At 38.6% G+C, this 11,671-nt stretch overlaps 1 long non-coding RNA gene across 1 annotated transcript; it reads left to right on the top strand.

The window, feature by feature from the left end:
* The first annotated feature begins 1,937 nt into the window (after positions 1-1,937).
* Positions 1,938-9,069, top strand: LOC105547654. The gene is made up of 3 exons (XR_001007250.1): positions 1,938-2,067; positions 7,044-7,190; positions 8,536-9,069. It is a non-coding gene; the product is annotated as an uncharacterized LOC105547654 (long non-coding RNA).
* Positions 9,070-11,671: the final 2,602 nt, after the last annotated feature.

An 11,671-nucleotide genomic window follows, 5' to 3' on the forward strand; every position in this document is an offset into this window, starting at 1 on the left:
TGAAATGGTAGCTGTCCTCCAAGCTATTCAGGAGGAGGCCAGAGGGATTTGTCACCTGTATACCAACTCTTGGTCAGTAGCAAATGGTCTGACTACCTGGATGCCCCAATGGCAACAAAACAAATGGTTAATTGGGAATAAAGAGATTTGGGGAAAACAATACTGGCACACTGAATACTGGTGCCCAATATTGAATACTGGCACACGCTACCATTACCACTGTTTTCCATGTTGATGCTCACGTGTCTCTGCTTTCTCTTAACAGGCTATTTAATCAGCAGGCAGATCAACAGGCCAAAATTTCCACCGTAACTGCAAATTCGAATGTGGATACATGGATTACAACATGTTCAAGCCTTGCAATGAGAGGCATTATAATACATGGTGGTATAGTGGACAGTGATTACCGGGGAGAGTTAAAAGTCATTTTATACAATACCACTCTGGATTCTTTTGCTATAAAACTGCAGCTACGGGTTGCTTAATTGTTAGTGGTACCTTGTCAACCACTGAGGAAATACCTGCCCCAGTAAAAACAACATATAGAACTGGAGAATTCAGGTCCACCAGAGAGGACAACTTATAATCCTGGAGCCAAAATATGGGTACAGTGTCCATGAGATCCTGCCCCTAAGGCTGGTGACCTTGTAGCTATGGGAGCAGAAAATGAAGGCCTAGTACAATTTCCTAAAGATGAAAAACAGTATTATGTTCCCCTCCGTTTTTGTTATTACAGAGAATAACCTGTCTGCTAGTAATCGGTACCTGGGCCATCATGTCTGAGGCTGAGAATGAGTTCATCAACTGGGTAGCCACCGCTACGACAGAAGCCAACTGCAGTCAGTGCTGGCTATGTGTCGAGTTGCCAGAGGCCGCCAGAAATGGGTTACCTTGGAGAATCATCCTTGCTAACATTTCCGAATGGATATGCCAATATCAATGAGGGTGGGATAATAACACTTGTAATCCAACCTGAACTTCTTTTAACCAAACAGTCTACTTTATCCCAAGCCCAAAGGAAGCACAGCACCTTTGTTACTTAAATTACACATTACAGCAATACAATTATAGGAGAACTCTTCCCGTTCTCTGGGGAGCCCTCTGGGTATGTGGATTCTACGGGTGGTGATAGCTGCCCCCTCATTGCAGGGGAAGATGCACTTGGGGGTGGCCATTAATTTCATTCACCATCCAGGATGATCTTTCCCTCCCCAGTAATCTAAATGCTTGCAAACATCACTGGTTACGAATGCACCGGACCCTCTAGTGGTGGTACCCTATCACGGTATTCTCCCCTGCCGCCGGTACAATCCTGCTATGGAAGTAAATTAAAATATTAAGCTTACCTGTAAAATAAAGCTCTTAATGATAGTAGCACTGAACTTATGTTGTTTTCCGATAAATTTGCTGAGCTGCGTACTGTTGAATTGAAAAGTTGAATGGCATTAGATATGCTTACCACAGCCCAATGAGGGGCTTGAGCTTTACTGCATACTGAATGTTATGTGGATATGCCCAACAATTCTCACAATATGACTCTCCTTGCAAAGCCATGGTGGGTGTGGTTTTTATTCGTTGTGCTTTAGATTCTCTTGTGTTTACCCTGTATCTATAATCTATATCAACTGTGCCTTTCCCGTGTACAGTGTAAGGATATTTTCCTACAATTGAGTATCAAATTGAGGCCGAATGTGGAGGAGAAGTTAAATATTATATTTGAATTCAATTGAACATGGGCACAAACAATGGTCACCAAGTCCCGGAACAGGCTGTGTGAGCTCATTGAGGCATTCATCCAGCGCTGTTTCAGGGAAATCTCTATTTTAATCTATTCCTATACGTTAGTTATTGAAAAACAATAGTCAATCACAAAAACAAGTTGACTTTTTTTGTGTTCCTTGAGCCCTGTCGTGAAGGACCCTTATGACTGGGCCTCATGTCAAACAACTCAGTCCCAGACTGCGCCGAAGCTTCATGAGAACTCTCCTTTTCTGTGCACGGACGAGTGGCCGACTCTGGAGCCCAGGCTGCTGCTTCCCAGTCTGGTGGTGAATCCTCTATAGTCTGGTGAGTGTGAAAATATATACATATATGTCTTTTCCCTTCTCCCCTTCCCATTGCAATTGGCTTATTATATTGTTTATTATATCATTTGTTTATTATATCTGCATTGCCATTTACATGGGATAAAGCTTATTTACCCTTAAAAGTATTGTGTGTGTGCCTTGTCTTCTCCCCTCGTGTGTTTCCCACACTGAACAGCAAGCCTGAGCAAACTACTACAAGGAATTCAATTTGTTTTATATTTAACATGTATTGAGTAGAGAGCACAAAGATTGAAGAGTCCCAGTCCTTGAGGAGCTAAAGGCTTACTGGGAACCCAAGAATATCTCTAAAATGGAATCCACAGAGAGAGAGAGATTTGGACTTTAAAAGCGGGTAATTTTCTCTTAGAGGAGTCCCCAAAATATATTTATTGGGTTGCCTTGGCTTAAAGATTTTTCTGATGAAATATAATTCAAGGTTATCTAGACTAGATAATCCTTTATGGGTGATGTTGACGAAAACATTCTGACACTCAGCAGTTGTTTAGACTAGATAATCTTTAAAAGTTCATGTAATTTTCACCTTTTATCTCTGCTCTTTGTACCTTAAGCTTTAAATGTATATTTTTAAATGCAATCATGCATTGCTTAATAACAGGGATATGTTCTGAGAAACTCATCGTGAGGTGATTTTGTCATTGTACAAACATCAGAATTTACTCACACAAACCTAGATGTTACAGCCTACTACACACCTAAACTGTGGTATAGCCTATTGGTTCCTGGCTACAAATCTGTACAGCATACTGCTGTACCGAATACTATAGCAACTGGAACACAATGGGAAGTGTGTGTGTATCTAAGCAGATCTAAACATAGAAAAGGTACAGTAAAAATGTGGTATATAAGATTAAAAATGGCGCACTTGTATAGGGTACCTACTGTGAATAGAGCTTGCAGGACTGAACTTGCTCTGGGTAAGTGGGTGGTGAGTGGTGAATGAATGTGAGCGCCTAGGACATTACCGTATACTACTGTAGACTTTATAAACACTACACACTTAGGCTACACTAAATTTAATTGAACATGTTTTCTTTCTTCAACAATAAACCTTAGCTTATGGTAACATTTTTATTTTATGAACTTTTAAATTTTCGAAAGCTTTTTGACACTGATCGTAACACAACTTAAAACACAAACATATTGTACAGCTATACAAAAATATTTTCTCTTTATGCCCTCATTCTATAAGGTTTTTTCTATTTCTAACTTTTGAAGTCTTTCTGTAACTTCCAAACATTTTTTGTTAAAAGCTTAGACAAACACAGAATTAGCCTAGGCCATGTCAGGATCATCAATATCATTGTCTTTCACCTCCACATTTTCTCCCACTGGAAGGTCTTCGGGGGCAGTAACACTCATGGAGCTGTCATCTCCTAGGATAACAATGTCCTCTTCTGGAATACCTCCTGAAAGACCTGCCTGAAGCTGTTTTATGGTTAACTTAAGTTAAGCAGAAGAAGTACACTCTAAAATAATGGCAAATCATTATATTTGAATAATGGTAAATATATAAACCAAGATAGTTGTCATAATTATCAAGTATTATGTACTGTATGTAATTGTATGTGCTATACTTTTATACAACTAGCAGCCAGTAGGTTTGTTGACACCAGCATCACCACAAACATGTGAATAATGCATTATGCGACAGCACTACTGTATTAGTTCATTCTTGCACTGCTATGAAGAAATACCTGAGACTGAGTAATTTATAAAGAGAAAAGGTTTAATTGGCTCACAGTTCCACAGGCTGTACAGGAAGCATGGCTAGAGAGGCCTCAGGAACTTACAATCATGGCAGAAGGTGAAGGAGAAGCAGGCAGGAGCTGGAATCATGGTCAGAGGAAGAAGAGGGCAAAGGGTGAGGCAATGCACACTTTTAAACAAGCAGATCGTGTGAGAGCTCACTCAGTATCCTGAGAGTAGCAAGGGGGAAATCCACCTATGATTCAGTCACCTCCCCACAGGCCCCTTTTCCAACATTGAGGATGACAATCTGACATGAGATTTGGGTGAGGACACAAATTCAAACCATATCAAGTACCATGGTTCTGACAGCACTAGGCAATAGGAAATTTTCAGCTCCATTATAATCTTACGGGACCACCTTCATATATATGATACAGTCTTTCTGCTCCTCAGCTCAGCTAGGTTTGAGTTCTTGTCTCGTGACCGGAAGAATTAGGCTCGTGGACAGGGGAGTGTGAGTGAAGTAAAGTTTATTCAGCAAAAGGAAAACTCTCATTGGAGAGGGGATACATTTGGGGAAGGGGGCTTCCCCTACCCGAAGGCAGGAAAATGCCCCTGTGTGGCTGGGCCTGGGGCCTTTAATGGACTCAGAATGGGGAGTGCCTACTGATTGGTTTGTGAGTATGTAAAAAAGGTTAAAGCAAAGACACCACTCCAAGGTGGGCATGACAGTGTAGAAAACCAATTAGGAAAGAGTAGATATATGTAAAATAGGTGAAGGGAGGGGATCAATCAGAGGGAAGCATGCCAAACAGGAAGACAAGTTCTCAATCTGGTCTGAGGATTTAGCTTGCAACTTGGCTTTCAGGCTATAATCTCTCTTTGGCTTGGAGGTGGGGTTTCACCAGAGACCCTCCCCAATCTGCCTAGGTATTTAGCTGCCTCCTGCCACTATAATTTGCAGTCAGCTGTTGACTGAAACATCATGCAGGTCATAACTGTAGTTTTATTATAATTACCAAGAAGTTGCAAGGATAGTATAGAGACTTCCTATATACATATCTCCAGATTTCCCTTCTCTTTAAAAAAATTATGTATTTATTCTAGAAACAGGGCCTCACTGTGTCACCCAGGCTGGAGTATAGTGGCATAATCTCAGCTAATTGTAGCCTTGAACTCCCGGGATCAAGCAATCCTTCTGCCTTAGCCTCCTGAGTAGCTGGGACTACAGGCATGCACCACCATGCCTGAGCATTTTTTTCATTTTTAAATAAAGATTGGGTCTTGCTACATTGCCCAGGCTGGTCTCAAACTCCTGGCCTCAAGGCATTCCTCATGTTTTGGCTTCTTAGAGTGCTGGGATTACAGGCATGAGCCACCATGCATGTCCCTTTTCCCTTTCATTAATATCTTGCATTTGTCACAACTAATGAACCAATATTCACTTGAGCCTTGGGACCTATTTATGGTAGAAAAAAACTGCAACTTTATTTTGTTTTCAGTTTAATCACACTGATGTGTTTCCTTGCTTTGAAAGTAATCATCAAAAATAGAAATGCTGGATGGTTCTTTTAACAAGAAATTTGGTTGGGACTTTTAACTGATTAAAAATATTGCAAGGAAAAAGCAAAAACTTACCCCCCTGCCAAATGAGTGAAACAAAAGCTTTAAAGTCTTGAGAAATGTGAAATATTCCAAAATGGAGACTGTATAGGCAATACAAGCTTTAAAATCTTGAGAAATGTTAGATATCTCAAAATGGAGACTGTGTAGGCTCTGATATATGAATTCTGATATATGTCTGAGACAGAAAAGTAAAATACAGCTGCTTCTGGAGCTCTGTTATAAGAATGCAACTAGAATGAACTTATGTTAAAGCAGAAGGCAGAGAGTAGATCTACTCTTTTGTTGTTGTTCAAATACATAGCCTTAAAGGCAAAGCCAACATTTTATTTTGTTTTCTTTGCATTTAGGATAACAGATTTCTCTCATACTTTTTAATGTAGCTGAAATATGGAGATTCTTTCTGATTGACTTCAGAAGCTTCCTACACCATACTTTTGGGTTGCAGATGTTTGACCTTGAATGCTTTTGGGTTTCCTGTGTGGATTCCAGTTCCCAGTGCTACAGATTACTTAAGAGTTCGTGTCTGTGCACTGGTTACCTGAGGTACCTTAGAGACCAGAGGTGCTTATTGCAGAAGCATAAGAGTAACTGACTCTTTCAATTAGCACTGTACTGGTTATGAGTTAAAAATTTTCAGACTAAAAATTATACAATGAAGGACGTAAAGAAAAAAGATATCATCATGCTATTTATCCCTTTTTCCTAGAAAATTATCTCTGAAAGAAGTAATTGGAAAAAAAAAAGATCAGTTGTCTCTGGACAGGTCTTGGTGTGTTGACAATTTACTTTTTTATGACGGTTTAGTCCCACCTAAAAAAAATCTAATTTGTGAAATTCCAAACTTTCCAAGAACACTATAAATGTCTTTCTTTTCCACCTGAAACTGCAACCCCAACAAGTAGATTTTGATGCGACTCTGTCTGTATCACAAAAGAACCAACAGAGTAACATTAGCTAAGCTTGTTCAACCCACACAGAAGGGAGAATGAAGGGGGAATGCTACATTTAAGTAACAGTGTCTTGTGGGCATTAGACTATGTGACACATGCTAAAAACAGTCATATCTGCCCATTGTTGGAAACTGTTTCAGACATCGCTCCATTTGGCAGCCCTTCTCTTCCTGTGAAAAGGGAAGGCTGTCTCTATCATCCTCACTGGGTCATAACAGAGATGATATCCATCCCTATCTGTCACAGCTGGACATGGTCAACATATTCACCAAGTTGGAGGAAAAACAAGTTTTTAATTCCACACTGATCTGTATAGTACCTAATAAAAATGTGAATAACCAAAGATATAGATGTATAATTGATGAAGATCTTTATGAACAATTACAAATAGTCTAAAAATATTAAAATTAGCACAGTGTACCACGTGCCAGAATTGACATTCACATTTGTGAGGCAAGATAAGAATCAGTAGATCCCATTAAGCCAAGTCAAATAAATGAGGAGTCGTGCAAGAAGAGGACAAAGCATTACCCCAACTTCATCTAGGCCAAAGCTTCTTTAGTCCTTCTGAAGAGGAATGAGAAATTAACAGCTCCTGAAAATTTGCTGCATACATGTTTGTTTACATTAACTATTGAGTAAATAATAAATATTTTGTTCTATATTCAAGGTTGAGTCCTTTTCAACTAGTTTTTGTGTTGTTTTTGAAACCTCAAGTCATTGACTCCTTCAGCAGTGATTTAAGAAACTGTCTTAATTTTTTAATCGCACGTTGACCATGCAGCTAATTGTTGGCCTGTAGAGTGAACAAAACCAGGTAAATGGCCTTCTGTTCAGGTGCTACCAGAGCAAAGCATGCGTGTCAGAAACAGCCACACATTTCCCTGATTTCATTTGCCTCTGATCCATATTTTCTGAAGTGTGAGGTGCTGACCATCTGCATCAGAATTCCCACAGGGATTATTTAAAATACAGATTGGGACTGGATAAAGAAAATGTGGTACATATATAGCATGGAATACTACACAGCCATGAAAAAGAAGGAAATCAGTATTTTGCAGCAACATGGATGCAGCTGGAGGACGTTATCCTAAGCAAATGAATGCAGGAACAGAAAACCAAATAATGCATGTCCTCATTTATAAATGGGAACTAAACATTGAGCACACATGGACATAAAGATGGGAACAATAGACACTGAGGATTACTAGATAAGGGAGTGTTGGGGTGGGTCAAGGATTGAAAAGCTACCTATTGGGTACTATACTCACTACCTGAATGACGTGATCATTCATATCTCAAACTTCAGCATTACATAGTTTACCCAGGACACAAACCTGCACATGCATCCACTGAACCCAAAATGAAATTTAAAAGAAAAAATCATCAAAATGTTATTCCTATCAATAAAATACCAAAATATCATACACACACACACACACACACACACGCACACACACACACACATATATAATTCTGCTTTGGTAGCTGGGCCAGTACAGGAGCCAAGGAATCTTGATTTTTAATTCCCTGACTTACATGAAATAATCTTTCTCTACAAGGTGATCTTATCAAAATAATACTTGTATTTGAAATAATACCCAGAAGTGTTGTTGTTATTGTTTTAATTAGGAGAGATAGTAATTCAGCAAAACTAAGAACATTATATCTTTGAAATGTGGAGTAGTGATCAAGAGTGTAGAATTGGAACTGGACAGCTTAGACTCAAAATTCTAGTTTCATCAGTGTCACCTTGACCAAAATACTTAACTTCTTTGTGCTTTCGTTTTCTTACCTGTAGAATGATAAAAATAATTGCACCTTTCTCATTGGGCTGATGTGATGATTACATAAGTTACATGTTTGAAAACAAAAATTATGTGTTTAAAGGCCACATAGTAAGCACTGAAGTGAAACCCTTTTATTATTATTAATCTGTTTAATAACCTGGCAAGCGTATGTCTCAGGCCATTAATGTTTGTTTTCTATGTATTTTCCTATCCCTTTTTTTCCTCTCACTAGTATCTTGAGGGTTTTTTTGCCTACTTCAGCCACACCAATGCTGAAAAAAAATTCAAAGAAATTATTAACTTAAATGTTAAACAGATTTCTGGATCATGTTTTGTTCTGTTTTGCTTTGTTTGGTTTTTCTTTACCCATAGACCACAAGATTGAGGGCTTGGAGCTGGAGAAAGGGAAAATAAAAAGCAGACTGTGACTCTATAGGGAAAGAACTGAAAGATGACACTAGGAATTCTCAAAGTGAGAGGAAAAGGAAAGGCCCTTTTTCAGAAATGACCTCTGATAAACACACCCGCCAAAGTTACACCTGCCACTGTGACTTCCAAGGACAGACAAGCTCCACTTTAGCAGTCCTGGATACCTAGAAACTCCCTTTAACAGAGAGTGGGGAATCTCGTCATCTTGCGTGGGAATGGCAGCTTGAAGGGAGAACCTCAGCCTTCCAGAAGGTTATATAAAACCAGTTGATAATTTCCCTAAGAATACAGCAGTGGACAAACAACTGCTGTTGTAATCCAAATACATGAGTCTACCTACATAATGGAGAAATGCTAACTTACAAAAAGGTCAGGCTGGTGTTTGAATGGTTTTAATTTCCTTTTATAAAATTACAGGAATTATACAGTTACATTGATTAACTGTAATCAGCTTTGAGTCTAGCTAAAAAAAAAAAAGAAAAAAAAGAAATCCGTCCCTTCTCAAATAATTCTTCCCTCCTGCATTTTTAATCTCTCTCTCTCTCTCTCTTTCTCTCTCTCTCTCTCTCTTTTTCTGAGACAGGGTCTCACTTCGTTACCCAGGCCAGAGTGCAGTGACATGATCTTGGATTACTGCAACCTCCACTTCCTGGGCTCCATTGATCCTCCTGCCTCAGCCTCCCAAGTAGCTGGGAGTACAGGCACAAGCTGCTGGGCTCGGCTAATTTTGTATTTTTTGTAAAGATGGGGTTTCACCATGCTTCCCAGGCTGGTATTGAACTCTTGACCTCAAGCAATCCACCTGCCTCAGCCTTCCAAAGTGCTAGGATTACAAGTGTGAGCCACTGCGCCTGATCTAAATATCTCTCTTAAATGAATCATTTCCCTCTATCCCTTAAAAACAAACTTTTTAAAAAATTTTGAAAATTACTTCCTCTTGACAAAAGCTCCTCAATCTCATACACCAGCTTCCACATCTCTCATAACTTATTTGTACTCTGAGCAACTAGTATACCACTCCTAGTTTTATATTTTCACTATTTATTCTCTCCTCTATTATCTATCTATCTATCTATATCTATCTATCATAATATACTTATATAGTAATTAAGTATAGTATATTTGGAAAATTGCATTTCCCAGAATAACCAATAACTTACTGTACAGGTCTCTTTCAATCATTATCTTCTTTTTGACTTGTCTGAAGTATGTGACATCAATTCTGATATGGCTTGGCTCTGTGCTTCTGCCCAAATCTCATTTTGAATTGTAATCCCCATAATCTCCATGTATCGAGGGAGGGACCTGGTGGGAGGTGATTGGAACATGGGGGAAGTTCCCCCCTGCTTTTCTTGTTATCGTGAGTGAGTTCTCATGATATCTGATGGTTTTAAAAGTGTTTGACAGTTCCTCCTACACACACACACACACACACACACACACACTCTCTCTCACTCTCTCTCTCTCTCTCTCTCTAGCCTGCTGTCATGTAAGACATGTCTGCTTCCCCTTCCACCATGATTGTAGGTTGCCAGAGGCCTCCCCAGCCATGTGGAACTGTGAGTCAATTAAACCTCTTTCCTTTATAAATTACCCAGTCGCAGGAATTTCTTTACAGGAGTGTGAAAATTGACTAATACAAATCCCCTTGTCTATTTCCTTGAAATTAACCTCCTTTCATTTCTATAATATTATAATTATGCTAATGTTTCTTCTTCCTTTATAAGTTATTTCTGATATCTTAGAGGTCATCTTAGGCCTCAAGAAACTTCCAGTCTAATGCAAAGACTGACATTTTGGGCCAGCCACTCTGTGCACAAACCTCTTCTTCCCAGTGAGTTTTCCTCTAAACATTTGCTGTACTCAATTATGTGTAAAGCACATAATGTACTATATGGACATGGATGGGGAGAGGTAATTTGAATGAAAGAGATAGGGAGGTTTTGTACAAGAGGTGATCCTTGGGATGGACATCCAAGGATGTAAAACTTCAGTAGGTAAGACTTGGAGAAAAGATATTCCACATTGAAGGGACTGCTTGAGCGGTGACCCTAAATTAAAAAAAATACTGCATATTCTGGATAGTTCTGGTAAAATATGCAGGAGGATGAAATAAAAGATGTGACTATAGTACATTGTGAGGTTTGGGGTGCATGTAGATCATGGATGAATGCTTTGATTCCTGTACTTTTTTATGTAGGTGAGAAAGGGCCATCAACAATTTAGGGACAGAAGAGCCTCACTATTAAAGCTATATTTTAGAAACAGAACACAAGTATAACTGTGGAAAATATATTAGTGGGGAGGATATTTTAGTGATGGAGTATCTGTTTTTTTAATGTATATCATTCAGCGTCAATTATACATTATTCTCTTGTATTATTTATCTTTTGCTAAATATTTACTTAGGTATTAACTTCTAAGATATTAAGCTCTAAGGCAGGGCAATCTTGTTTTCCTTTCAAGTATACTATTTCATACACAGAAGCTATTACTCTGACTTAAACATTATCATTATCATTATTGTTATTATATTAACTAACATGTATGGAACACTTAGCATGTGCCAGGCGCTGTGCAAAGTCAGTTACGTGCATTATGTCATTGAATCCTGAATAAGATGGTTCCCATTTTACACTTGTATAAACAGACACTTAGAGGACTTAGTCATTTTCTGTAAGTCATATTGTTGTCAAGCAGTGGAGCCAGGATTCAAAACAAGTTTGTTTTTGTGACTGCAAAGATACTGACAACAATGTGAAATAGACTCTCCATAGTGGTCAATGAATACTTTTGAATGATTGGATACACAAAAAATAGTGGATAAAAGAGTAAAGCTTTTTTTGGCTTGAGTTGATTCATATAAGCAAATTGAAATTATCCACTCATATTGGGATGATACCCTGTGTTTGAATTATACAAATATGTTTATCCAGTATTTTAAGATAAGAAAGGTAATAATAATGGTATAAGGCATTATTTAAATAAATGAACATCATTAAAGAACCTTGTAGTAACCAATGTGTGTGCAATATTCAGATTGCTATCATGCCTTTTAACTGTTCCTGTGTGTCCTCAG

The sequence above is a fragment of the Mandrillus leucophaeus genome, unplaced genomic scaffold (genome assembly GCF_000951045.1).
Source record: "Mandrillus leucophaeus isolate KB7577 unplaced genomic scaffold, Mleu.le_1.0 Scaffold393, whole genome shotgun sequence".
Classification (NCBI taxonomy): domain Eukaryota; kingdom Metazoa; phylum Chordata; class Mammalia; order Primates; family Cercopithecidae; genus Mandrillus; species Mandrillus leucophaeus.